Source organism: Rhipicephalus sanguineus, unplaced genomic scaffold (genome assembly GCF_013339695.2).
Source record: "Rhipicephalus sanguineus isolate Rsan-2018 unplaced genomic scaffold, BIME_Rsan_1.4 Seq400, whole genome shotgun sequence".
Classification (NCBI taxonomy): Eukaryota; Metazoa; Arthropoda; class Arachnida; order Ixodida; family Ixodidae; genus Rhipicephalus; species Rhipicephalus sanguineus.
In genome coordinates this window covers 24,599-51,968 of record NW_023615174.1, presented here as the reverse complement: position 1 = coordinate 51,968, position 27,370 = coordinate 24,599, and the positions used below count along the sequence as shown (strand labels likewise).

General features: G+C 48.9%; 1 long non-coding RNA gene across 1 annotated transcript; it reads left to right on the top strand.

Annotated features, from left to right (window-relative positions):
- The first annotated feature begins 16,167 nt into the window (after positions 1–16,167).
- Positions 16,168–17,237, top strand: LOC119377205 (uncharacterized). Its single transcript, XR_005180777.2, has 2 exons — positions 16,168–16,253; positions 17,085–17,237. It is a non-coding gene; the product is annotated as an uncharacterized LOC119377205 (long non-coding RNA).
- The last annotated feature ends 10,133 nt before the right edge of the window (positions 17,238–27,370 follow it).

Below are 27,370 nucleotides of genomic sequence, written 5' to 3'. Positions count from 1 at the left end.
ACCGAGAAGAAGCACTGGGGGCAGGGTAGAAAGCTGGTCCACTTGAGTTGCGGATCGAGACTTCGCAGAGCGCTGATTCTACAGCTGTTAACCCCTCATTGGGCAAACGCATCAGTTCTTGCCTTCTCGAATACTCCGAAAACGTTTCCGTCCTGAAATAAAGCAATTGAAAACTATTAATTCCAACGATACAAATTACGCAGTCGCATGAGGCAAACGTAGTTTCGTCGTCTCGGCTCAGTGCAAGCTGCGATACATTAGGCAGTTTCAGAATAGCGTACGCTATTTTAGCGTTTGCGGCTCGCTATTTCCGTCACTACGGGAGCCCGCAAGCGGTTAGCGTACGACGCATGACAGTTGCGCGAAAAGCCAGCGCAAAGCTTTTCGTACGCTATTCTAAAACTGCCTATTTAGTCTCAGGAACGCGTATTTAAATGATGGCGAGTGATAAACAGGCAAAAAAAGCAAAACGCGCTTCCATCACGCAGTTCTGTCATAGACGCAAAAGTTAAACTATGAGTCTCAAGTTCTTTAATTTCATTCCTTCTAGGAACAGCGATATTAACTGCAACATCGTGCTTTTCACGATTCAGCCGTAAAAAAAACAATAACTTTGTTGTCCAACTGCAATTCGTAAATGTGTGGCTGCGAACGCAAGCCGCATGCTCACCTTTAGTTTTTCGGAACCCCGAAGAATCTTGCAGAACTCGGCCGGTCTTGAAGTATCCGTGCACCGTTCCATGATGTACGAATGGTGCGTGCCGTTAACCACCACGGCGGCAAGAGCGCACAACACGCAAACACCACGAAAACTCCACACGCCGGCCAAAGCTCGCTTCATGTAACGGAACATCACGAAACTTCATATCAAGGCCGGCGACTAGGACGGGCTCCTGTATGGCTGCGACGGAGCACGGCTGACATAACGACCACTCCGATAAGTCTCAAGAGCGAACAATGACCCACTAATCACAACGGGAGACTTGCAGCTGTCCGCCAAACATAGCTTCCCTGCACGGCCAGCCTGGTGCCCGATCTCAGCACTCGCTTCATGCTACAACGGAACTTTCGAGGAATTCAAAACTAGCGTCGCGGCGCGCGCGCGGCCTCCGCGGCCGGCACGGGGTGCACAGCTTTGCCGGCATGGCGGCAGGCTGCCATTGGCTGCTTTAATTTTGAATCTCCATGAACACTAGCGCCAATTTCACCTTCAGTTACGGCCCCTTTTAAAAGGCCGCCGAACTAGCAAATTATTCAAGATGGTGTCGGTGACGTCATCATGACATAATTCTTTGGGACGCCGGAGCGGCAGTGTTTCCGGGTATTGGCGCTACCACTTGAAGGAGAGGAGACTAGAGGGGAGAGTAGCGCATGCGCCGCAAGAGCAGAAGCGAGAACGCAGGAGAAGCACAAGCAGGTGCCGGGAGAGAAGTGGAGAGAGTAACGCGCAGAAGGAGGAGAGTTGCGCATGCGTAGTGTGAGAGCGGACGCCCATGCCAAGGCCGCGGGACATAGCCCCGAGTAAGAGATGCTGCGCATCTAAAACGGAAAAGTTTCCAGGAGGGCGGGGGGGGGGGGGGTTAAACGACCCTAACCCCCATTTCCCCCTTAGCTACAGTGGTTCACTGCCAATGGAAAAATTGGCTCTACGTGATTCGACTCGGCCAATAGGAGGAATCCCTCCCTTCTGGTCCTTTGGCGATCTGGCTATCTGCTCCTGTTCTACCCTTCCCAGTCATGCCGAAAAGACACTCAGGAGTGTGTTGATTCGACAGTGGACACTTGACTCACCACGCAGAACACGGGAGAGACCGTGTTTCGCGAACCATGCGGGACAAAGCACAATTGTACGGTTATGTTCAACTGTTGGCGCCATTGTGCCATCTTAAGCAATAAAATTTTTGTTTTCCTGCGGTAGATAGAGGTCGCGCAGGCCTTCGTTTGAAATTATTTGCATTTATGTGTCACAAACGAGCGTGTTATAAAGCGCGCGCGCGGCCGCTTTCAAGCAGCTACCAGACAGAACAGCGCGAGCCGCGCGACCAAGAAGCGCGAACGACGAAAAACAAGCATCAAAAGACGCCGGCGCGCCGCATCCTCCTCACCCACTCGACCCAGACGCCGTCAAGACGATCGAACGCCCGGCAAAGCCTGGATCTTTCTAGAAGGAAAGGGTGACGCATCCGCGAGCGATGCCGCCGCGATTCGAACCTACGAGAAAGCTCTCGCCCTTTCTCTAGCCTCAGCTGTACTGCATGCCGAAGAAACCTCCCGACGCTTCTAGAAACCGGGGGAGAAGGGATAAAAGCGTGCAATCGACGACAGTCAGTGAGTGAGTCGGAGAAAGTCAGTGAAGAAGTTAGATAGTCAGCGAAGGAGTGAGCGACTCAGTCGGCCCGGTGATGGTGAAGTTATGCTATGTGTGGCTCCGTTAGCCAAAGAAGGTGTTTATGATGGTGTGCGGTCAGTCGATCGTCGATTTGGAAGAATCCGATGACGACACCGTGTGAGCCGTGACAAGTCACGACGACGGTTGAGCTACGACGATCAACGCTGGAGCTGGCGTGAGTGTTTCCTTGAAGAGAAGCATTCGATTACCGTCCAAGTATTGTGGACTGGATACGCCATTGTTTATTCAGGACTTTAACTGTCGTTGAATAGTTGTAATGCATGCGATTTCATTCGTAGCGTGTGATCTGTTTGTTTAGCTCCCGTTGTGTAAACACCATCTGAATGATATTGTGAAGTTGGAACTGGTACCAGCCGAGTGTGCACGTGTTAGTGTTATTTGTATTGCCTTAACTGAGAATATACTTCGTTTCGTTTGTGTTATCGACTCTCGGCTTTGACTCGGTCTTTGGACCCAACCGCGTTCGCTGGCGCACCAACCACCCTAAATTATCCGCGCGTTCGTGGTGCGTTTTCGGAGGGCCGTGACGCCAGCCCTTATAATCCGCCTGGCGATTGCCAACCCGATTAACGGGACAAGTGACATTATGTGATAATTTATTGTGCTTATATTTACTGTTTTGGAAGCTCAAAACGTAGTTTGCTTGCCTATTTGGTGCCTGACACGAGCATTTTTAATACCTAAAAATCCGCCCTACTCTATTCACGTCGTGGTTTTGGCACGTAAAACACCATAATTATTATTCTTATTATTGCATTAACCTAATAAAAACTCATTTGCCACAGACCCATCTTTCACCAATATTTTTTGCGAATACACATTGCATACTTGCGCAGACAAGGGAAATTTCTGCACACCGAATACTGCATAGGAAGACGATGCAGTGGCTCCCCAACAACCTTGTATAGATATCACATGGGCGCTGTGTGTGCATCAACTTATTATAAAAGACAGCACGCCGGCGTCTGAAAGCTGCTTCGGAAGGAAACCCTTCAGAGGCGTCCTAATCGCTCTGAGAGTCACGTTCCAAGCTGCGTGCTAATGCGTATGTAATCGTACCAGGTATCACCTTGTCAGGCATGTGGATTGCGCGGCCCGTCTAGCGCGGACGTTTTCACAGCCTCGATTGCAGTGCGCAGAGCAACACTTGCGTCGTATAGCGTCACGCGATGTGAGATGCATGGCTTGCCCCTAGAACGACCTATATACGGAGTACAGCCTAAAATTGGCTCGCGCGGCATGCGCGCGGTCCGTCGCCCTAGCGTAGCAAGATTAAAGCTTCGGTCGCTGGAGAGGTCACGCTTGCCGGGCTCTCGCTCACTTGCATTCGCGGTAAACGTGATTCTCGGCTTCGGGCTCTTATGTCGTGATGGTGCCGCTTTTTTTGTCGTCGCCGGAGTAGGCATGTAGTAATGTATCGTCGTAAACTACCCATCGTCTCGAGTATTGAAGGACTGGGAACTGCCCGCTAATCTTTGCCAATTCTCAGGCAAGTGGTACTAAAGGAGAGGTATCACTCGGGAATTGCAGCAGTTCTGAGACACTTCTCCACGGGCATGTCAGCGTAATGTGACATTGCCGTTACGTAACCCTTACTTACTAACAGAGACAAACTCAACGATCGTATTCATTGCCCTGTCCATTATGAAAAGCGCTCCAAGCAGTAGAAAGGACTTTGCATTTCGAGGGTGCGCGGATTTTAGGAGTCGTGTGTTTTATTCATGACAACAGCACATCAAAGAAACTCCCCCCCCTCCCCTTTCCCCATTTGCCTCTGTGACTTGTTCCTTATTTGCCATATTCGAAGCTCGGCATGTGCGCATTTCGCATCGGTTTGCTTGAATTAGGCAACAGCAAGGTATTTTTGCACAGAGTGTTATGTCTACTTTCCACGTGGATGTCGGCGCTCTGTAAAGACAACCAAATTAGCTTTAAAGGACCCCTGACAGCGAATTTTGTTGGTGACTTTTTGGCTGTAATTTTAGCTTTGTGTCTGGTAATCTCTAAATTAATCGTAAATGCTCTAGCGTATCGTACAACTAATTCTAGCGTAGTTAATTGTGACCATTTTAGCATCACTTCAAAACGCCCGCCTAAAAACCACAAGAAACATGGCGCCCCATGCGGGGAGCGTCAACGACCACGTGCACTCAAGCTGTGGTGATGTTGACAGCGCGGTTGCGGTAGAGATTGAAAGTATGTGGGTGCCTCGGTATGGGTTAAACCACGGCCACCTGGATCGGGGCGCGCGGCCCCGATCCAGGTGGCCGTGGTTAAACCTGTTAAGCACGTGTCCCCTCACGAAAACTAACTCGAGAGCAGCCCGACAACAGAGCCAGAGGGTGCGGAACAATAGGCCTCGCCAGGGTGCCAGTCGTCGTATTGTGCACGTGCGCCCCGCAAACCTTCTGTGACGTCCACAATACTTCTTTACACTTGGAACGTCAGACGGGGCCTCTATCTACGTCATACCAGGATGTCGCAAGGTGCAGCCAACTCAAGTGAGCACTCACGCTTACTTTAAAACCAAATTAAGATATCTTAAAGGCAACGTTCGTCACTAAAATCGGTCAGATGTGCCCCCCTATACAGGAAAGTCAAACAACACAAAGATCTCGAGGTTTCAATTTGGTGTCAGGGGTCCTTTAATATCTCCGCAGATGGGCGGGTATCTGGCGCTACGCTCTGATACAATCTCATCAGAAGCGCGGAGGCATATGCCCCTGATATCTACGCGATATAATCCAGCCCACACCTCAACAAACGATGCATGTGGAAAACATCTTATATCCTTGTCACACGGGTAAGCTTAACCGTTGTTATACCCAACTGCAGTTAGCGGACGTAACCACAGTTACCGCAAACCAGACAAGGCGCTGTCACACCTGTCTGGTTGCTTCTTCCGAGAAAAAACAAAAACGCGCGAAACACGCCAAATATTAAAAGACGCGCGCTTGTGCGCCTCTAGCGCTTCCAAGCGTTCTTTAGTTGATACATGGGCTGCGTTCGTGCAACACCGCTATAACATGCCTTTTACAGGGCCTCACGCTCGATTATGGACGCGTCAGCAGCGTGTTTGATGCGCGTCTATCAAATAGCGGAGGCCCTGTTCAATGAACGAACGCAACCGTGTATCAATCTCGTGAAATGCACACGACGATTTTTGCAGCACAGACAACTTGTACCTCAAAGCCAGTAATTTATTTCCCAAATGTGTATCAACGCCTCCATCGTCACACGGTCCAGTTGACACGCTTTTGGCTCGACATTTCGTTGGAGCCGAGCTGCTCGCGTCCGACATGGGGGCCGCCATGTTGTCAGTTTACGGCGTTAACAGGGGTTGCCTACTCCGTTTAAGAAAACGGTCGTTAGCGGTTTAACTGCAGTTGGGGTTGTCGTGTGACAAGGTACGACAGCTGTTAGACTTAACGGCCGTACCCGTGTGACCAGGGTATCAGGCGCTTATTCTCGAGCACATCAATGCATTGAAAAGTGTATTTTACGAGAGACTGTCGTTATGTCGATAGAGCCTGATTTCGCACACATTACACGCACCGAAACACAAGCTAGTTTCTTCGATAAACACTCGTGCAGACAGCACTGTAGTAACGAATGCCTGTTTTAACAGCGGAGCTGTTGTAGCTTGCCGTAGTTGGTGCGGTGTTGCAAAAATTCCACATGGGTATGCACCACAGCAATTGGGCAAGCCCCTACCCGAGTACAGCAGTGCGAGCGTTAAACGAAAACTCTGCTCGGCGAAGTAGAGCACGTGAAACAAAGAGAATGACAGAGATAGAAAAAAAATTATAGAGAGAAAGAAAGAAAAAAAAAGAGAGACAGAAAGAAAGCGTAGAAAGAAAGAGGAAGAGAAAAATAGAGAAATAGAGGGAATAGAGGCATAAAAAGAGAGAAAGACAGAAAAGACATAGAAGAGAGAGGAAGACATAGAAGAAACTGAAACGAAAAAAACACAGACAAACAGAGATCAGGACAAGAGAAAGAGATAAATGGAGAGAACCAAAGAAACAGAGAGAAAAACAGAGAGAGAGAGATAGAAAGAAGACAGAAAGACACGGAAAGACATAGAAAGAGAGAGAAAGATATAGAAGAAACAAACACGAAAAAGGGGTAGAAAAAAAACAGACAACAGAAACCAGAGAAAGAAAGAGAAAAATAAATAGAACGAAAAGAGAGATAATGAAGCAGACAGAGAAAGAAAGGAAAGAAAGAGAAATAACGATTGAGAGATAGAGAAATAGAAAGATAAAGAAAGAGAGAAAGAAGAAAAACTAAGAGAAACAAGGAAGGCAACCAAGCTGCGCTCTTCCTTCAGGCTTGGACAACTAGTGCGAAGGTGCCATATTTTTTTTTAGTGATCAAGTACGAATATAAAAATGATGCGTTTACCTCAGATCACGTCTTAGACACAGTAGTCACTGAATTACGAAACGCCCATCGCACCCGCGAACACAGTATTGTTGTCGTCGACCTGCTTTATTCCGCAAAGCTATTCGAGCAGCCCACTGGTTAGTACCACAAATATATACTTTTCAATGTGTGACATTTTAACGCGATAGCGTTAAGAGTTCATGTCGCATAAATCCCGGCGTCGGTGTCATTGGTTGTGAGCGAAAATCATCTTGTCCGTGACCGAAAAGTCGAGAAAGATACAAAAAATACATCGTTGATCACTCCGTCATAGGAATCGGTATAACACGAAAGCAAAACGTGTCCTTACAGAAGTAGTCGAATGTTTGCTTTACATTGTCATAAGAGAGCATGCACAATGTCTGTTGGTGTTTCGCACTATAGCAGCGTTTAACGTGGATCAAGCATCACGTGGATTCACCCACGTTGATGCTTGATGGTATATCTCCATTCCGACGACTAACGTCCAAGATCAATGATTAAACCAACCTTTGTGGTATGTGTAGTGATTACGGTGCGAGCGGAATCAGAGAAGCCGGTGTGACAGGAAGAGAGCGTCGCCGACTGGACGCCGAATTTGAGCTAAGGTTGCCATCACGCTGCATGTTAAGGTGTATTGAACACCACGGCCGAATAAAGGGAAACGCAACACCGTCGTCTCTTCTCTAGCCCGACCGCGATTTTTCTCGGGGCGAGCGCAAACGAGGAACGCGGTTTTAAGCCAAGCGAGGCAGCGCGCGTGGCAGACCTATCTTTAATATGGATGAATGCTATGAGCGAGGCCGAATATTCGGCTAAGGTCGCCACCTCGCGGTGTGTTAAGGCGTTGACAAAATTGCCCTCCTTCTGTGGGAAACGCGCCGAATGGGACGGACACGTAGCAACGGCGCGTTGCAGGAGCTAATCCACGGCCATGTGCATTACTTCACTTTACCGCTCCCAGACGCCGACACCACCCCGTCGACTACAACACTGCGTGAGGAAAGTGCGAGATATAAAATGCGCGTTTGTGAACCTTCCAGAGTGTGTGGTCGTGGCGAAGTGGATTGCTGGCATCTGTTGTCGCGGACATAGAGGTCGTGGGTTCTGCTCCCGTTGATGGAACTTTTTTCTTCGTGTTTTTCTTTGCCATCTGTCGTGTGCATTTTTCAACGTCATTTCCGTGACGGAAATACGTCACTGAAGTCTTGATGGACCCTGGCATAAAACACTTTCCGCGTTGATAAAATAATAATACAAAATCTTCGGTTCGAGTGAGAATCAAACCCAGGCCATCTGCGTTGCAAGCAGTGTTCTACCGCAGAGCCACGATAGTGCTTGAAACTTTCGAGAAAAAACACTATATGAATGTCATGTAGTGGAAGGAGTCTCCTTAACGCATGTAATATTGCGTGGAAGAAGTGTAGAATCGCGCCAGGCGTCAAAACATGTGATTGCGAAACGAGTGGGTGTTTTATAGGCCCACCCATTACAAAGCGCTCATACATATTCAATCATCATCAGCAGCAAAAGCATCAACGAAGTGATCAGCTGCGTAGGTTGGCGTGTTGCCTTACGGGCGCATAGTGGGCCCTTCGGTGATTCGCAAAAGGAAGAATCATGGCGTAGTGGCCATTTAAGAACTGTACTTTCAGTAGGCATTCTTGGATAGTTTGAAACGGTCAATGTTACGCCACAGTCGGTCGTTTCCTTACACAGTTGAGGCATTCACCGAGAACCGAAGCTAGGCTAGCACTTGAGAAGGCAATGGGCATGGTGCCCGATTACGCTATCGCGTTCTACTCTTGAACGCGGAGCTCAAGCGTCCTCCAAGTTTTTATTTCTGAAACCGTATGCAGTGCAACCGATGCATGATACGTTTCTCATCATGAGGTGAACGGGAAGAGGCGCCTACGTGACAGCGCAGGAGGCACGCAGACATGCCGGCTGCGCTATGTAAGGGCGAGAGCGACGACAGAGGCGACCGGAAATTATCCGGTCCCTCCAGAGGGTGCTGCTTCCTTGCTTCCGTCAGCACCCCTCTGGCCGATGTTGGGTTTAATATGTCACTGCAGAAACTTCCATGATTCGTCGATACATTTTATGGCGCTTCTTCGCAAGATGCGGACCGCTACTGAATAAGCCATGCGTAATGCATGCAGCTATGCGCTCGACTGCAACCAGGCAACATCGGGCTAACAACAGGCCAGTTTGCAGAGAGCGCAGCATAAGCCCCAGCTTGCTGTCGACGTCGGGCGCAGAAGGTGGTTCGCGATCGAGTAAAGCGACTCTAAACCAACGTCGCCATAAACAGACAGACTCCGAGGAGGCTGCTCCTGTACGATACGCTGCAACATGCGGTGTCTCGCGCAGGCGTGTGTATATATATATATATATATATATATATATATATATATATATATATATATATATATATATATATTATATATATATATATATATATATATGATGTAGATAGATGTGTTTTCATACAAGTATATTTTTTACAATATGCTATGACAATTGGGCACCTTTAAAACCTAATTATCAAGAGATTTTTAATTGACTACTCAAACTCAACATGAGCGCAGTTATTTACATAGGAAATTTGTAGACCTCACAATTTGTGGCATCCACATTTTTTTTTAGAATTCGTGAGAATGAGCAACTGTCTTGGGATTTCTATGATCGATTGAGGGGCCCGATATCGAAACCAAGCGTGTGCGTGTGTGTCTCCATAATAATTATCCATAACATACAATGTGTGTGTGGGTATCCTAATAATTATTGGGGTTTAACGTCCCAAACCAGGATATTATTATGAGAGATGCCGTAGTGGAGGGCTTCGGAAATTTCGACCGCCTGGGGTTCTGTAACATGCACCTAATCCAAGTGCACGGGCCTCGGACATTTTAGCCTCCATCGCAACCGCAGCCGCGACCTTCGGGTCACCAGTCGAGCCCATAACCACTATAGACTACCGTGGCGGATGCGTGTGTATTCGACATTAGTGATAAAACGCCATCTTGCAACCATTAGTCTTAAATAAAGAAACGCATTGTAGTAGCCCTAGGGTAACTTATTTATAACTCATTAAAGGCCATACAGTTGGCACGTCATATCTTTCGCTGTCTTTAATCCGAATTTTATTATCCTTTTTTTTACTACACGAACTTTTGCTTCGAGGCTTAAGTTTTTAAGCACATTTTTTAAAGCGTCCACTCCTTTCTATCAGTTTTATTTTGTCGTGGCCCATAGTTGGTTTGTTAGTCGTTAAAAACGGGCTTATTCGCTCTGTGTGCAAGTAGCGAAATTTAGGTAGTTTCAGAACCCCGGAGTAAACCCATGCGTTTATACGCCCGTCACATGCGCTCGCGTTTTCAATACAGTAAAACCTCGGTGATACGATCACAGCTCATACGAATTTCGGGGTGATACGAATTTTTCTTTGGTCCCGGCCAAGGCCCATTGGCCTGCAATGTAAGTATGGTTGTTGCGAACCAATTTTTAACCCCGCGACGTTGATGCGAGTGTACCCTACCACCCGGTACGAAGAGGCGCTGTTTCCGCGCTGTCGCGGAAGACGCACCATGCACGTGCGAGCGCGGCAACGCAAACGTAGAATCACGTTGTAAGAAAAATACTTCTCTTGCGGTCAGAATAACTCTTCAGAGACGCGTCACGGCCTCCGAGATTGTGTGCGCCAATCTTTGAGGCTCTAATGTGCCTCTGTTGCGTTCGCGTTTACATTACAGGGGGCATCGGCGCCCTGCTTTTTTTTTTTTTTCTAACACATCGACGTGGGCTCCTGTCGTTGTACTGTGTGAACACGTGCCTGCCTCGTGCACCAGAAATCCTATGAAAGGAGGACCAGGACCGAAAGAAGGCGAGGACGGTCTTGGCAAAGGAGTCAGGCCTCACAACGTCAACAAGCGCGACTGTTGAGGTCGCACTTGTGCAGGCACGGCCGTAAATCTCCCCAAAACACCCCCAATACCTCCGCCATCGCAAAAGCATAACATAGGACCATGGTTCTGAAATTTTGTAGCCTTGATCCATCCCGTCAAAGCACTTCTTTTCCGTCACTCTCCTCGCCGCAGTACTCCTGTCACGCGATAAAAGCATGCTAGAATTCGGACGGGGCTGCTGCTGTCGCGGGTCACAACGCACCTGGTTCATTAAAGACGCTCTTACGGGCCGTATATTTTACGATGCTGGTATGATTGCCGACACCTGACAAGTGAACTGACAATCATTCAGGGTTCTTCCTGACGTTGCTGCGCCCCTGAAAAACAGTAAATGAAAAGGTACGCCTGTTTTTCTTTTTTTTTTGTCGCATTATAATTTTTCGTGCTTTCTGGTGATACGAATTTTGGATGATACGAATATTTTTGGTGGTCCCGTGAGATTCGTATCACCGAGGTTTCACTGTAAATTCCTCGCCTTCATTTGCTTCGACAATTTATTTGGCTTTATTTCTTCTTGAGGCAACCTGTTTTTCCGGCATTTGGCACAAGCTCAAACTACGAGCGTGATTCGGACAAAGAAAGAAAAAAGAGGGGGGGGGTTCAACATACGGCTGTTGACGCGACAATAGAAAGAACAATAACATTTACATAGTTGCATTCGGTCACACGACAAGGAGTCCTGCAGGGTCGTGTGAAGTGCAAGCGAAAGAATGTCCGTACAGGAGTGTAGGCAGGACCTCGTCCGTAAATTAAACCGTGACCCAGAGAACGGCTAAGGCGACCTCGAAAGGAGTCCCGGTCATCGGCTTTGAATCCAAGCAGCCAACTCGTTTCCCTCGGCTGCTGACTGACGGAAGCCACATTTTCTCGCCGCGGGAATCATTCTTTTCATTTGTTGTTTCCCGCCAGTTTTTCCACTCTCTGGGCACCACCCACTTTTGCATGCGGACAAAGGCCAGCGTGTCGGTTCGTTCTTCGCTCGCCGCGCGGAAGACAGCCAGCCGGGCGAGAAGCGGTGAGCGATGCTCCTCCGGCGGAAGCAGCCGGCATCCAGGCGAAAGTGGATCAGCGGCGCCTTTCTCCCCCCTCCGCCGTCTCCAGACGTCAAGAGGAGAGGTCGCCTGCTGACCAATGGCCGCCGATGCGCGTATAAAAGCCTCGCGGAAGTCGCAGAGCCGATGCGCTCTCGGCACCTCAGCGACCAAAGCCCGAAGAAGAAGCGCCACAGCGGGACCCCTTCATAACATATTCCCTCACGCAACTGCTGCTGCTGGCACAGGACCGCCATGAGGAGTCTGGTCAGTGCGTTGCTTCTTGTGCACATGCCTGTTGTGTGTGCTGTAGATGGCCTTGTATAGGGAGGTCTGCGATGTTTTCGCTCGATTCACCCGCTTGGATTACTCGGTCACGATTATGCTGGGAGTGATACCATTATCGTAATCGGTATTAGGGCGCATTGCTCGTACGTTCACGTGAACGGCGCCCTTGGTCAACGCCCCTTAGAAGCTTCATCTTATATTAAGGCCTCGTTTCATAATTCGCAACTGCATATCGTATGAAGTTTCCTAAAAGTAGAAAATAAATAAGTATGGGGTAGTTCGCAAGAGTGCTTTGTTTAGAATCCAAATCGCTTATACGTGTTGTCGTAGAAGGGAAGAAGCTTAAAATGTAATCACAGGAAAAGTGGCACCAATCATTTGGTAATTGAAATGCGGCGTCAGTACTACTTTCTATCTTATGATAGAAAAAGAACCATGTTGTGATGCAGAATTTTCTGTCGATTCACGGTGTGGTACCGGAAGCCCGAAGTCTGACCTGGGCAGATGGGACCAACTAATATGGTGCAGGTGTAACTCTACATTGCGGACGAAAAATACGTTAACTGGCAAAAATTGGGACTTCTTTACATTATGAAACGGACACCGTAGAAAACATTATCCCCATCGGGCGTGGACAATGCTGGTGTTAAAAGATCAAGCGTGAAGCTTCCGCGCACTTGCCTACGTTGGCGCGGGCGTATGACCTGTGAGTGCCACATTAACCGGTCATCAAGGGCGGTAAAGTCAGTTACCCGGTCCAACGTGTTTTCCGTGTCCCCTCGCCAAACATTAGGCCGTAATTTCGTCGACATGGGAAGAAAGAGATTACGGCTCTCATTATGTGAATTAATTGCCACTTGTGATCCTTTCGTCATGGACAACAAAGGCACCTGACCACGAAGTGGGGTCAATTAATTTTTTCATATATATTGTGGAGTACCGCATTATTAGGTCACATCCCGACTGCTTCCGTTATTTCCGCCTTACCATCCGCGTATTACGCAACAGTAGGTCCTCTACAAGATTCTGGGCACTTATGTTCGCGCCTAATTTGTCTTCTAGAGCTCTTTATCTTAACGAGGTAGATAATTAGTGAGCCAATCACGCATAAAAACCAAATGAATGTCAGAAAAGCTGCATTTTACAGCGAATATCGTAACAAAATGTACAGTCGGCCTTACTACACAGTTGTAAAACGGAAGCTTTATGAGGAAGAGCGCCAGCGTGCGCGCAGAAACAGAGGTACGTTTTAACGGTACACCATAACTTAGGAGGTTTCACTTTGGTAAATAATCATTTTACAAATAACGATGATGAATTCCGCTGACGAGTGTCTACCGCTTACGTTTTGTACAACAGCTTGCACCGATTCCGAAAGCATGCGTTCCTAGATGTTGAGAAATTTACTACTTTTCTGTCATCATTTACGATATATGTAACCAGAGTAAACAACTACGTAGCTAATAACCACACGCTGTTTCTTAGTTGTGACACATCTGCAAATCGAGTCGGGGAAGTGCCGTTTGAGGCTCATGTCTAAACAGACTGCATCGCGCACAATGAAGGCAGTGTTTCTCGTCCTTGCGCTAATGGAAGTCGCTGTGCTGTCTAACTATACGAATGACTGATGTTAATGAAATCAATTCCGCATAGATTAAAGTTGTGACACAATAAAGACCTGATATATAAAATGAACGCCTCGTCTAGCCATTGAAAACGGTTCACTGTAGAAGGATAGGATGCTTGATGAGGCCTCGAAACAACGTTTTTTAATACCGCTACAGACATTTTTTTTTTTTTTAAGTTGAAGGGGCCCCACAATGCGTGGCGTACCTTAGCCTTGTACAGATTTCTTCGACGACGAACTGAGTGATAAAGAAGCAAATCGTGCTGAAATAATAGCGCTCCAGGAAAAAAAAATATTCTGCTAGAGTAGCATTGGAATTTCAGGCCTATAGTTCCCTTTTCAATAAATTCGAGGTAAAGAAGACAGGGAAACAAGGAGAAGCAAGCAGGTCATGCGGTTGGCCAGCCTGTTCTAGGGAAGACGAAAGTACGCGAGAGATGAAAGAGCAAGGGGAAAATTGTGGTGGAAGTATCAAGCAATCATCTGAAATTTTCTTCCACTATAGATTGTTGTGACCACCATGGTCGGCGTGGTACTCGCCGGTGATATCGGCGGTGGCGGCGGCGGCGGCGGCTATGGCGGTGGTGGCGGCGGCTACGGTGGCGGTGGTGGAGATGGCGCCGTTCACAGGTTAGTAGAGAAGCCCGTTACCATAAACATGTGTACCAAACAAAAACGTATGCAAGCTTTAGCACGGAAATCCCGCGGTTTTCTAAAATGCGTAGGATGCGCAATACTCGAAACATTGTCAGCAATATGTTCGCAAGGTTACCTGAAATCAACGGAACATTATCATGTACATAAGTAATGGTAGAAGGCTCGAATTACAAATGTCGCTGCTGTCAAGGGTACCAGCACGCTGTCGCTCAGGATCTTAGAGTACCTAGCGGATGTAAGATCCAAGTTTACTGGCTTCAGTCCTGTACAATTCGTCGCAACTCATATCGAAAGCACCACTTGTAAAAAAATCACACATCTTAGGCGACTAAGAAGGATCCAGCAGAAAAAGAATCCATAGCAGAGGTAGTTTATTTTATTTTTTTTTATTTCTTCATTTGTGCAACAATACAAGATTGTCATGGTGCTTGTGGGAAAAGGTGACGTTGAAAGAAACGTCACCTGACAAGGCCTCTAGCACCATACACGCATTCACCGCACAGAATAATCGCGAGCGTGTGGTACATAATATACAGAAAGTTTTATTTGTAGTCTTTAATTCAAGTGTAATAATCATGAGATAAAGGTAACATTAATTAAACTGGACGAGAAAACAACTCGCCGCCGATGGGGACTGGACAGTTCTTTTATATTAACTGTGCAGAAAAGCTATTGGGTAATTCTGCTTAAATATGATGTAGCGCCCTATTTGTTTGTAAACCGCGAAAGAACCTAATTAAGGTTCTTCCCTGTTTCAAAATTCCCTGCTCGCATCATAAAATGTTTTATGCACAGAACTGAATAACATCGCAGCCACATAAATGCCTTGACGTTTGGACCTTCTCCAAGACGTCACCCAGATAATCGCATTCCTTCAAAGGAAAAAAAAAACGTTTTCAGGAAACAGATTATCCCTTCGTGCATAATTTGCGGATATTGCCGCCACTCATATGCACTGAACTGTTACCTCTGAAGGGAGACTTGCGTTCTTAGGAACTTAAAAAGCTTGGACATATTTGACTTCAGTTGCCAGGGACGAAAGAGCCGCGGCTGTGGCTGTAGCGTGCGAGCTGGCCGAGGGCCCAGAGCATCCTCCTATTTCTCTGGCTCACGCCTCGAGAAATACGGCTCATTTTTTTGCCAAGGCCAGCCGGATGCGCCTTGCGTCGCGCTGCGCTCCGGCGGCTCAAGTTCATTGCGACGCGATCAATGACTTTGCGAGGCATGGAGTAGTAGAGCTTTCAGGAGCATAGATTGGCCTTGTCGAGCTCGTGCTTGGTTCAGCAGCTAGGTGCGAAGTTTTATGGACAACATGGTCAACAATAGTCACTCTAACTTTAGCAACGCATCGTGATAACTGCAGTTTTAAATAACGGAAACCTACATGTAGTGTCTTGTTTAGCAACTTCCTCAAAAAAAAAAAAAAACATAAGCTACTAATGTTAACCACGTATGTAAATCTCCTCATCAGGTTCGTTATAACAACGAGAACGACTTCTGGCGGAGGAGGAGGCGGCTATGGAGGAGGTGGCGGCGGCTACGGAGGTGGTGGATTTGGAGGTGGCGGCTTCGGTGGCGGCGGTGGCGGAGGCTTTAGCGGCGTCGGAGTCGGCAGTGCCTCCAAATTCAAGGGAAGCACCATCTACGTGCTCAAGCCCCGCGTAACCGGCGGCGGTGGATATGGCGGTGGCGGTGGCGGTTTCGGTGGAGGCGGATGGCAGCCGAGCGGTGGTGGCGGCGGCGGTGGCGGCTGGCAACCAAGCGGCGGCGGCGGCTGGCAATCAAGCGGCGGCGGCGGCTGGCAACCAAGCGGCGGCGGCGGCTGGCAGTGATGGGTGACGCCACAAACCACAAGCGTATGAAGCGTATGTGGTCTACTGCAAAATGTATCATCTTTTTTGTTCACAACAGAAATAACTTTTCGACAAGTAGAGAGTATCCTCTCCAGTTGGAAAGGGGAGTCTGTTGATCTAAGAGCATAGCGAGTTAGCTGAACAGTGCAAATATGTCTAATGACAATGGAAATATTTTATATAAACTTGAGATACTGTTCATGAAACAGGGTTGGCAAATGAGTAGTCTTTAAATCGTGATGTAGCGTCAAAACATTGTATCGGGCATAAGAGAGTTGTGAAGTGTTCGCTTTGTCTAAAAACCGAAGGTTTTCGCACTAATATTCGGGTGGCAGGCGCACCCAGGTATAATTCACATAAGCACTATATGGTTATGAGCGTATATGATGAAGCAGCTGCAGCTCTACTAGCCGTGAAACTTGACGAAATTTTTCTATTACTATTCTCACACTACCATTTACAAAAAGCATTCAGGCTTAGTTGAATCATTAAAAAAAGTTTATTTAGTTCATTTTTCAACTATTTCATTTTCTCCCTAAGCAATATCCGTCTTTAACCAGTAATCAAGCCCAGGTATTAGGCTAGAACTGTCTTCTACAGGCGATCTTATCAAAATTTCAAGAATAAAAACGAAGAATTCGAAACGCGCTAAACCTGCTACATAAGTCTAGTAAAGTTATTATTCAAGCTGTTCAATATTCTGCCAAATATTAGGTTTGTTACTATAGTTCGTCGTCCCATGTGTTAAAAGTCGCCTCGACGCTGAAAAAAGTACATTTGCGGCACAAACACCGAACTATTGCCGCAGTTTCGACTTTTTTGTTTTGTTTTTCACGCTTTCAGGAAAACAAAGTGGAGCCTCGACGGAATCACGGCTCGGCGGCGTTTCACCACATCTAGTCGCCGCACCACCCTTTCGACCACACTGGACTTGTAAATGCTGTACAGAGCGGGCCTCTATCTGTCCGTGTTGTTGCAATAAACTGTTACAAAATACCACTCAGTTATGATCTTAGATGTACAGAGCATGACGGTTTGAAATGTGCAATATGACCTACGTCGTCCTGCATTATTCTTAGTTCCCGTACGGAGAGAGAGAAACAAAGAAACACAAATTGGCCGCGTATCTGCGTGCTTCGCTGCAAACGTCATCGAATGACGATAGAGCAGCGCTGCGTTAGAGTTACTGTATATGCTACTTTTGGGTAGCAGAGTTGTGCGTAGGTCTGGCTAGCAACCATGGCCATGTCGCGAAGACTCACTCCGTTTTTGCAAGCGACATGCCTACCGGGTCACCGGCCGACATGTTTGGCGTGTCGAAGACCGATGATTTACTTTAATGTGAATGACTAGTGTCAATCCAGTTCTCTGCAGCGGCGCCATCGAGAAATACAAAACTTGGCCACAGCGTCAGCTTCTACGCAACGCATGGTTGCTAGCGGCATTCGGAAGACAGATGCGCAACTCTGCTACCTAAAGGTAGCATAGGCAGTAATTCTACGCTGTGTGAGATATGGGCGCTATCTGGTAATACGTCGGGAAACGAGCTTGTGCAGAGGGCACGGAGGAGGAAAGTTCTTTCCTTCCACCGTGGCTGGGGGCTTTCGTCGGCGCGTCGCATGTTCAGCGCAGCCGCATTTTCAGCGCAGCTTAAGAAACTAGGGTCTTTAGAATTACGTATTATAAGGGGGTTTATAACAAAACCAGAGGCCTGGGTTCAGCGGTGTCGAACACTGTAACGCGCGCTCTCGATCGGCTCTTCGTCTTGGTCTTCTTCCACTCCTACTCGATGCTGTCTCGCTGTCTCTCTTCCCCACTACACTTGCCCCGGTGTCGAAGAGGAGCCATCCTGGCGACTCAAGGCGAAGCAAGCACAAGCGGATCATAATAGGGCTTTAAGCGGCTGACGTGGACTGTTTCACGGCCACGACATCGTCTGTCGGTGGGAGGTGTCACTGGTTCGACGACGTAGTTGACCGGTGACGTGCATTGAACGATGCGGTACGGACCGGTACTTGGGTGCAAACTTTCGGGAGAGGCCGGGAGACTGGAACGGAATAGAAAGCCACACGAACGAGCCGACGGGGAAGGTGTGGGCAGGCTTGTCCTGGTCAAGTCGTTCTTTTTGAATACCTTGTGCGACGGATGTAAATGACCGCGCTAATTGGCGGCACTCTTCGGACATTGAACGAGTTCGGAGGCCGGGCGGTATTCAGAAGCATCCGGGGTATGTAAGGATTGTGTCAAGCATCGAAGAGGGCTCACGTCCGTATAGGAGAAAGAAAGGTGAAAACCCAGTAGTGGCTTGTGTGGCCGTGTTATACATACGTCACGAACGGAAGCACTAAGTCCCAGTTGGAATGGTCGGATGATATGTACATGGAGAGCATATCACCGAGAGTGCGGTTAAAGCGCTCCGTCAAACCGTTCGTCTGCGGGTGATAGGTCGTAGTGGAGCGATGAATAATATTGCACTCAGTGAGAAGCTCCTGTACGACTTGCGAAAGAAAGACACGCCCTCGATCGCTAAGCAGCTCACGTGGCGCGCCATGGCGAAGGACGAAGCTGCGCAAGATGAACAAGGCAACATCACGAGCTGCAGCGGCTGGCAGAGCGGCGGTTTCGGCATAACGGGTAAGATGGTCAACGGCCACAATAATCCATCGGTTGCCAGCAGGTGTGCAAGGAAGGGGGCCGTAGAGGTCTATGCCAATCCTATCAAACGGGCGAGCTGGACACGGCAAAGGTTGCAATTCGCCAGGCGCATGACAAGTTGTTTTCCGCCGCTGACACTCAGTGCAAGAACGTATGTACTTGCGAACGTATGTGTACATTCCACGCCAGAAGAATCGCTGGCGAAGTCGGTCGTAAGTTTTCAAAACGCCAGCGTGGGCGCTTTGTGGGTCTGCGTGGAAGTACGTGCACAGGTCGGAGCGCAAATGGCGAGGTATAACAAGAAGCCACTTTCTACCATCTGGCTGATAGTTGCGGCGATACAACATGGCATCCCGTATCGCATAATGAGGGGCTTGTCGGCGTAATGCACGAGGTAGCCGTTGGCATGGTGCCGCCGAAGACGTGGAGAGAACGTCTATGAGCGATGCTATCCAAGGGTCTTTGCGCTGTTCCGAAGGCATGTCAGCGAGATCAATGCTGGCGATAGTAGCCTCGGCAAGTGAAACGGGTGCAACGGAAGGCAGGGGCGAACGAGAAAGTGCGTCGGCGTCGGTATGCTTGCGTCCGGAGCGGTAAATCACGCGAATATCAAATTCCTGTAGACGGACGCCCAACGCCCAAGCCGGCCCGAAGGATCCTTCAATGAAGCAAGCCAACAAAGGGAATGATGGTCGGTAACGACATCAAACTGATGGCCGTACACGTACGGGCGAAATTTTTGTAATGCCCAAACAATGGCCAAACATTCCTTTTCGGTAACCGAGTATTTGCACTCTGTCTTTGTGAGGGCGCGACTAGCATACGCAACGACATACTCGGAGAAGCCTGGCTTGCGTTGAGCAAGGACAGCGCCAAGGCCAATGCCACTGGCATCCGTGTGCACTTCGGTTGGAGCAGTAGGGTCGAAGTGGCGTAAAATGGGTGGCGAAGTCAGGAGATGGCGTAATGTTGCGAAAGCATCATCGCATGCTGGCGACCAATCAGAGAGGTGTCCATCACCAGTGAGCAGCTTTGTGAGCGGTGCGATTACAGAAGCGAAGTTCTTCACAAAGCGGCGAAAGTATGAGCAGAGACCGACGAAGCTGCGAAGCGCTTTCACGGTCGTAGGCTTCGGGAACTCAGCAACTGCCCGAAGCTTCTCCGGGTCAGGGAGGACGCCCTCCTTTGAGACAACGTGGCCCAGTATTGTAAGCTTGCGAGCTCCAAAGCGGCACTTCTTGATGTTGAGCTGAAGGCCTGCACGCGTGAGGCAGCTCAAGACTTCTTTGAGACGACGCAGGTGACTGTCGAAATCGGGGGAGAAGACAACGACATCATCCAAGTAACAAAGGCATGTCTTCCATTTTAACCCACGCAAGACGCTATCCATCATCCTTTCGAATGTTGCTGGCGCATTACAAAGGCCGAAGGGCATAACATTGAATTCGTATAGGCCATCGGGTGTCACGAAAGCAGTTTTCGGGCGATCTGATGGTGCCATGGGGACCTGCCAATAGCCGGACCGTAAGTCTAGTGATGAGAAGAATTCAGCGCCTTGCAAGCAGTCCAGGGCGTCATCGATGCGTGGCAAAGGGTACACATCTTTGCGCGTAACTTTGTTTAAACGGCGGTAATCGACGCAGAAGCGAATCGAGCCGTCTTTCTTCTTCACGAGGACAACAGGTGACGACCAGGGACTGCTGGACGGCCGAATGACGCCGCGTTGAAGCATGTCGTCTACTTGGTCGGTGATCACTCGACGCTCAGCAGGAGACACGCGGTAGGGGCGCTGTCGCAGAGGCGCTTGTGAGCCGGTGTTGATGTGATGGACAACGGTGTGTGTTCGACCTAACGACGTCTGCTGGCAATCAAACGAGCCGCGAAACTGGTGCAGAAGTTCGAGGAGTTGCTCTCGGTGTTTTTCTTCAAGGTCGCCATCAATTGAGGGTCCAAACGCATCAATAGTCGGGCGATCGGGCGTACAGGCAGATGGTGTCAGTGCATTAAGGAGCAAATCACTCGCGCCGCCAAGGCCGAAGATGGAAGTATCGTCCAACTCTTGATATGTGCCAATGCATTCTCCGCGGAGTAAGGTTGATGTAGACGGCAAGGGATTCGTGACAAATAAGTTCGTAACGCCGGTGGTTACGTCGAGAATAGCGAAAGGCAACGCGAGGCTCCTGCGACGTTGGAAGGTTTGGGAGGGAGTAAACAAAACTGGAGACTCGGACAGATCGGCACAGGACACGGGAACAAAGGTTGCGCTATTGGGTGGTATGTCGATATCGTCGGCGACAAAGAGCTTGTTCAACGTAGCTTCAGGCGATGAGGAACACAACGCAGAGAAGGCAACTTCGGCACGAGCACAGTCGATAACCGCATGATGACGAGAGAGAAAATCCCAGCCGAGAATCACATCATGCGAACACGCAGGTAGCACAAGAAATTCAACGGTATACAAAACACCTTGGATGAGAACGCGGGCAGTGCAGGCAGCTGATGGCCGAATATGGTGAGCACTGGCGGTACGGAGGGACAATCCCTCTGACGTCGTGGTGACCTTCCGAAGCAATCGGCAAAGTTTTAAATCTATCACTGAAACGGCAGCACCAGTGTCCACAAGCGCAAGGGTACGAAAGCCATCCACAAAAACTTCGATGAGGTTTGCCGGAGAAATGCGAGGACTTGATTCTTTCGACGACGACGCAGTTCGTGCCTCGGGAACTGCGGCATCTAGTTTTCCGTGTCTGAAGGGTAGGGTCGACGGCGCATAGGTGACAAGGAGCGACGTCGGGGCGATGGAGATCGGCGGCTAACTGAGGGAAGGCGGTCGGGTGAAGAAGATTCTTGTGGCCGTGTTGTGCTGCTAAACCGTCGAGGGTCGTGCGAAGATCGTGGCAATGTATCTGTGTGGACGAGACGGCGGCGGCGGCAGAAACGTGCCACATGCCCTGCATAGCCGCAAGAATAGCAGATAGGGCGGTTGTCTGCGGTGCGCCACGGGTTAGGACACGTAGCGACGGGTCGGCCGAACGGAACTGGTGATGACTGAACAGGCACCGGCGAGGGAGAATAAGTTGGCTGACGGGGCGCTCTCGCTGCGACGACCTGTGCGTACGTCAAGGGCGCAGCCTCCAGAGGTGGTGAACGAGGGAAAGGCAGAGCGTCAGTTACCTCTTCTTGGATAGCTTGTCGTATAGCTGGGGCCAGATGATGTGTCTGTGCTGGTTCGGGCGTGCTTGATAAAATGGAGAGCTGCCGAGCGACCTCCTCACGCACAAACTGTTTTATCTGAGCCAACATGGAATTCTGGTCTCCGAGAGTCAAACCTGCGATCGAGTCACGATGTTCCAGAAAGCGTCGTGTCTGGGCGCGTTGCTTGCGCAACTCGTCGAAGCTCTGGCACAAACTGACCAGTTCGGCTACGGTTTGTGGGTCCTTGGCTAACAACATCTGGAATGCGTCATCGGCTATTCCCTTGAGAATCTGCTTGATCTTGTCTGCTTCGAGCATCGATGGGTTCACACGCTTGCACAAGTCGACAACGTCCTCAATATAGCTGGTGAAGTTCTCTCCTGGCTGTTGAGCGCGCTCACGAAGTCGCTGTTCCGCGCGGAGCTTTCGTACAGCGGGGCGGTCGAAGACTTCTGAAAAGGCCGTCTTGAACGAAGCCCAGCTGGTAATATCAGCTTCGTGATTCCGCAACCAGAGACTAGCGACGCCGGCCAAGTAAAAGCTAACATAAGTCAGCTTAGCCGCATCGTCCCACTTGTTCGCTGCGCTCACCTTGTGGTATGTAGCCAACCACTCCTCAACGTCTTGGTCGTCAGTGCCGCTGAAGATCGGCGGGTGACGCAGTGGCAACACGCCGGGACATGCAGTGGCTGGAATCTGGGAGGTACCTTGGTTGGTGGATTCTTCCGGCATTGCTGACACTGGAGGTAAGGTGCGGCTTCGTAGATCCAGCTTCGAAGGGTACCCAGCGACTCCACCAAATTATAAGGGGGTTTATTAACAAAACCAGAGGCCTGGGTTCAGCGGTGTCGAACACTGTAACGCGCGCTCTCGATCGGCTCTTCGTCTTGGTCTTCTTCCACTCCTACTCGATGCTGTCTCGCTGTCTCTCTTCCCCACTACAGTATCTATGAATTTTCTATTAAAGTAACACACCATCTAATACTTACCTAGTGATGTTGCGCCTCAGATATGCGTAATATATACTTTTTGATCGACAACGTTCACAAGTATGAACAGCCGTACCAGTTCAAGCTGGGTAGGCGGTAAGCAAGTGGTTCAACTTTGGCCGGGTGGCTGAATCGGGTGACAGACAGATAAACAGACAGACAGACCAAAGTTTCTGCGTTTAAGTTCCCCAAGAAAGACTATCGTCTTTAAAAACAAACTTTCACTGCTCATCGGATAACATTTAAGCAGCTTGCTCCTTATGCTCGCGCCTTGTCCAAGGTAAATCTAACTGGTAGCGAAGCTTCCATAGAAGCCCATACGTTCAGAAAATGGCTGCTCATGGTGCTTAGCGCCATCTGTGTGAGGAGGGAACACTTCCGGCGAAACAAAAAATAAAGCGGATGTGACGCAATATCCGGTAAAAAGTGACGTCATTTTATTGGCACTAGCGCGAAATTCGACCTCAAAATATTTTTCTTGGGCCCCTCATCGCTAAGGACTCGCGCTACGGCGAGACGGCAAGCCCTGGGCGAGTGCGCTTGAAGCAAACGCTAGCTAAACTAATATAGACACGTCACTAAACAGAGGTGTTTGTGTACCGCCGTTCTATTCGCCTTGGCTTTACTAGGAAACCTTTTTCTTGAAGCTCTTATTCTGCGTTCGTGTCATCTTTCACAGCGTGAAATAAAGCAGGCAGCAGCGTACCTCTCATGTTTGCAGAGTTGAAATGAAACGAGAAGAAATGACGCCTGGTCACGCCAAAATAATGATACTTCAGTTTTATTCAATGGTCACAATAACGCAATTTTATCACACCCTATACACAATGAGCAACAACTCAGGGGCGTAGCCAAGGGGGGGGGGGGGTTGGGGGGCTCAAGCCCCCCGAAAATTTGCAGTTTTGCGTGCGTATATATACACGCTCAAATACAAACGCACGGACGAACAATATAAGTCCCCCCCCCCCCGAAAAAGATGTCTGGCTATGCCCCTGCAACAAATGCCGTAATAAGTACAGAAAGTGCGTACACTACGTGTACTATGTTTTGCCTTATGTTCCGATAAATTAACCTTAAGTGTAACGTATCAAGACATGAGAATTCTAGCGCGACAGATAACTTAGCGATCTGCTCACCGATAAAAGGAAAATAGTAGGCACTGCGTGTTCACGAAGGAAAACGGGCAGCAGGAATACTGATCCATGAAAATCCAGCAAGCACACTACTCCGAACCATTGCCGCAGTCTCTTATCTAGAAGAGAGGGCTCGCCAGGCGTAGGCGTGTTGCTATTGCATCCTTGGAACACCACATCGTTTCCGCGGGCGTGAAATGCTAATTGCGTCGTGCCGTTGCCCGTTGATCACTGCAGCCAACACGTTCACCAACGACAAAACGCACCTCGCAACTTCGCGCACACCAAAATCAAATTCTCACCACAAAAAATTCATAGAACGCATGCAAGTGCGAAACACCAGAACACGTGAGGGGGCGTGTCGTTGCAAACGAACTTACGAGCGCGCCTCTCTATGCACCGCAAGGGTTGCACTGAATAACAATGACGTGCGCCTCTCTTCAGGGGCGCTAAGAAAAAGGGTTTTCGTAATATTTAAACACTGTCATACATTCTTAGCACGCTGCACCTGCATAATATTGTTCGGAAATTAAATGTAATTTGTAAAACATAAGGACTTCTTTACCGTTGAATAAAACTTGGTTTTTCGCTATTGCTGTCTGTTCCCTCCAAACGTAGTCGCGCTTCAATCGCACCACCCATAACTCCCCTTGCTGGTGTCGTTGGCAATAGGTTCTGAACCGCTTTTCGCCCGAAGCTTCGCGACCTATTTGGATCGACCTTGCCTTGTCCGTTGTCGGCGGCGTGTACGCTAGTTCTCATTGGTCCCGCCATAGGCCCAGCAGCGCTCTCTCCAGTGATTTCAAGAATGCTCACTAGATACCGCGCCGCCGCTCAAGGCGGCGCACACCACGCTCGGCGCATGCGCTAGTTAGATAGGTGACCGCTAGAGGGCCGCACCTCTCGTTTGCCGCTCGCGTTTAGCGCGCTTCCTTTCTCTTCGCCGAAGCTCACTTAATGAACACTCTTCGTTGCCGCTCCGCAGCATGGACACTCCAGCCAAGGCAGCAGCAGCTCGGGCTCGCCGCCAAGACCCTGCGGTGAGAGCCCGGGAGGCCGAAGCGAAGAGGGCTAATGTAGATATAACAACGTCGTCACGTCTATTATGGTAAATAAGGAATGTGTACGGAGGATTCGCGGGTTACCTGATCATCTCCGAGCAAGCTCCTCTAACATCATTCACTTCGTGGATATGGCGGTGATTTTTCCACAATCATGGCGTTCCTTCTACGTGCGCCAGTGCGCCGAGAACGTGACGTTGCACCGCCCAGCGTCATGTGTCTTGCATGCGTAGAGTGTAAATGAGAACTATGTTAACAGCTGATTGACCACGTATCTCCAGAGCTGAATGAAAGAGCATCTGCACTGCGATGGCACAGCCAGCTCAGTACTCAGAAAGTTATGTGCAACAAATGTAACAACTATTCACTTCCGACATTTTTCAGCGTGCATCACAGAAAAAGAAAGCACGTTTGATGCGGGTCAGGAGAAACACGTGAATAAAATGGCTCTCTTGAAGTGGGAAGGCGCTTCAATTATTGGATCGTTGCTGATAGCAGCAGTGGGAAAAAAAAAACTTGCGGTGTGCTTCTAACGCCATCTTAATGCCGTTTTATTTACAATAGAAGAATAACCAGCAACATGTAGAAGTAAATAATACCACAAACATATGCGGTGTATTTTTTTATTTCCCTTTCAGCGCACTGTCTCCTCATGTAGAATGCATAGCACTTGGCAATACAGCCTCGAAAAATATTTATATGCTTGAGGGTGGCAGGGAACTTAGAGAACTAATATGTTCTACCTCAATCGTTAAACTCAACAATAGTACTAGTGCATTCCAGACTTCAACAGACATTTTATGACCACCTGATCTCATGAAGAGTGAAGAGCTGTTGCAGAAATTTCAAGAATATATTGCGGCCTGTTCATTGTTTTATTATTATATATCAATAATATTTGCCCTGGCGGAGCCTAACTCACCATAAAAAGGACATATTTTGTCCGTGAGCTTTGTCGATCAGAGCTAACAAAAAATTTCCGTCAAGTGTCCATTGAACACGCGCGCAGCGTTCTGGACTGCACTATCGCGATGGAAAGAAGCGTGATCTGCGCGGTATCTACGCGCTACGCTGTTCACATTTATTTTTTTGTAAGCTGTTTGTCGCCTGACCGATACCAAAAAGACAGTATAGTCATCCATGAAACTATGCTACATTCAAGAACGACTCTAGCGACTTTTCACTGTCACGAATATGAGAGGGTGATTAAAACAAATGCCAACAGCGAATCACTAATGCGGCAGCCCGATTCGCGTTCTTAACACGAAATTGTTTTATGCCGGGGTCCACCAAGTACATCCCTCACGGATATGACGTTGATAAAATGGACAACGGGTGAGAAAGAAAAAAAAACCAAGAAAAAGATAAACCGCTGGGAATCGAACCCACGACGTCGCGCTACCCACTAAGCCATCTCGGGAGATGCTAGGCATGGCGCGAACGCGCCTTATATCTTTCACACATTCTCTTTCGCGGCGGGCGGAGCGGGGCGGTGCCGCCGTCTGTGAGACTTGAAAAGAAGTAATGCTTCACGATCGACACTTACTAGCGCTTACTCCGAGATTGCACGCGATATCTGAGGTCATGGTTAAAGCGTCTCGATACCAGAGAGGTAGAGTGGCCGCGCTGGCGTCGCCGAGGCACCCTTGACGCAGTTACGTTCTTTGCCTTTGGCTTCGTGTTAGCGTGCGTCGGCTCATCGGAGTAGTGCAGCTTCCACGTGCACCAACAGGATTTCTCCGCCGCCGACTGCTTCAATTGCGAGAGCACCGACTAACAAAACTGCTGCAATATGCGTTGCAGAAAGGACGCGATTTCGACGGGCGAATGTCGTGCCTTGGTGGAGCGAGAGCAGCGCCTGCGAGACAGAGGCCAGCGGGACGCACGCGTTTGCGGCTCAGGCTGCGAACCTCTAACTCCCGTGTTGCTGAAGCGCAGTGCGTGTTATGTATGCATGAGCACAGGCGTCGGCTACCCATTACTAGAAAGCGCACACCGTGCCGTTTCTCTCCTTAATTGACGACGCTTTGAAGAAGTGCATACCGGGTACCAGTGTTGATTATGAGTTTGTTGATATCCTTACGTGGGATTCACGA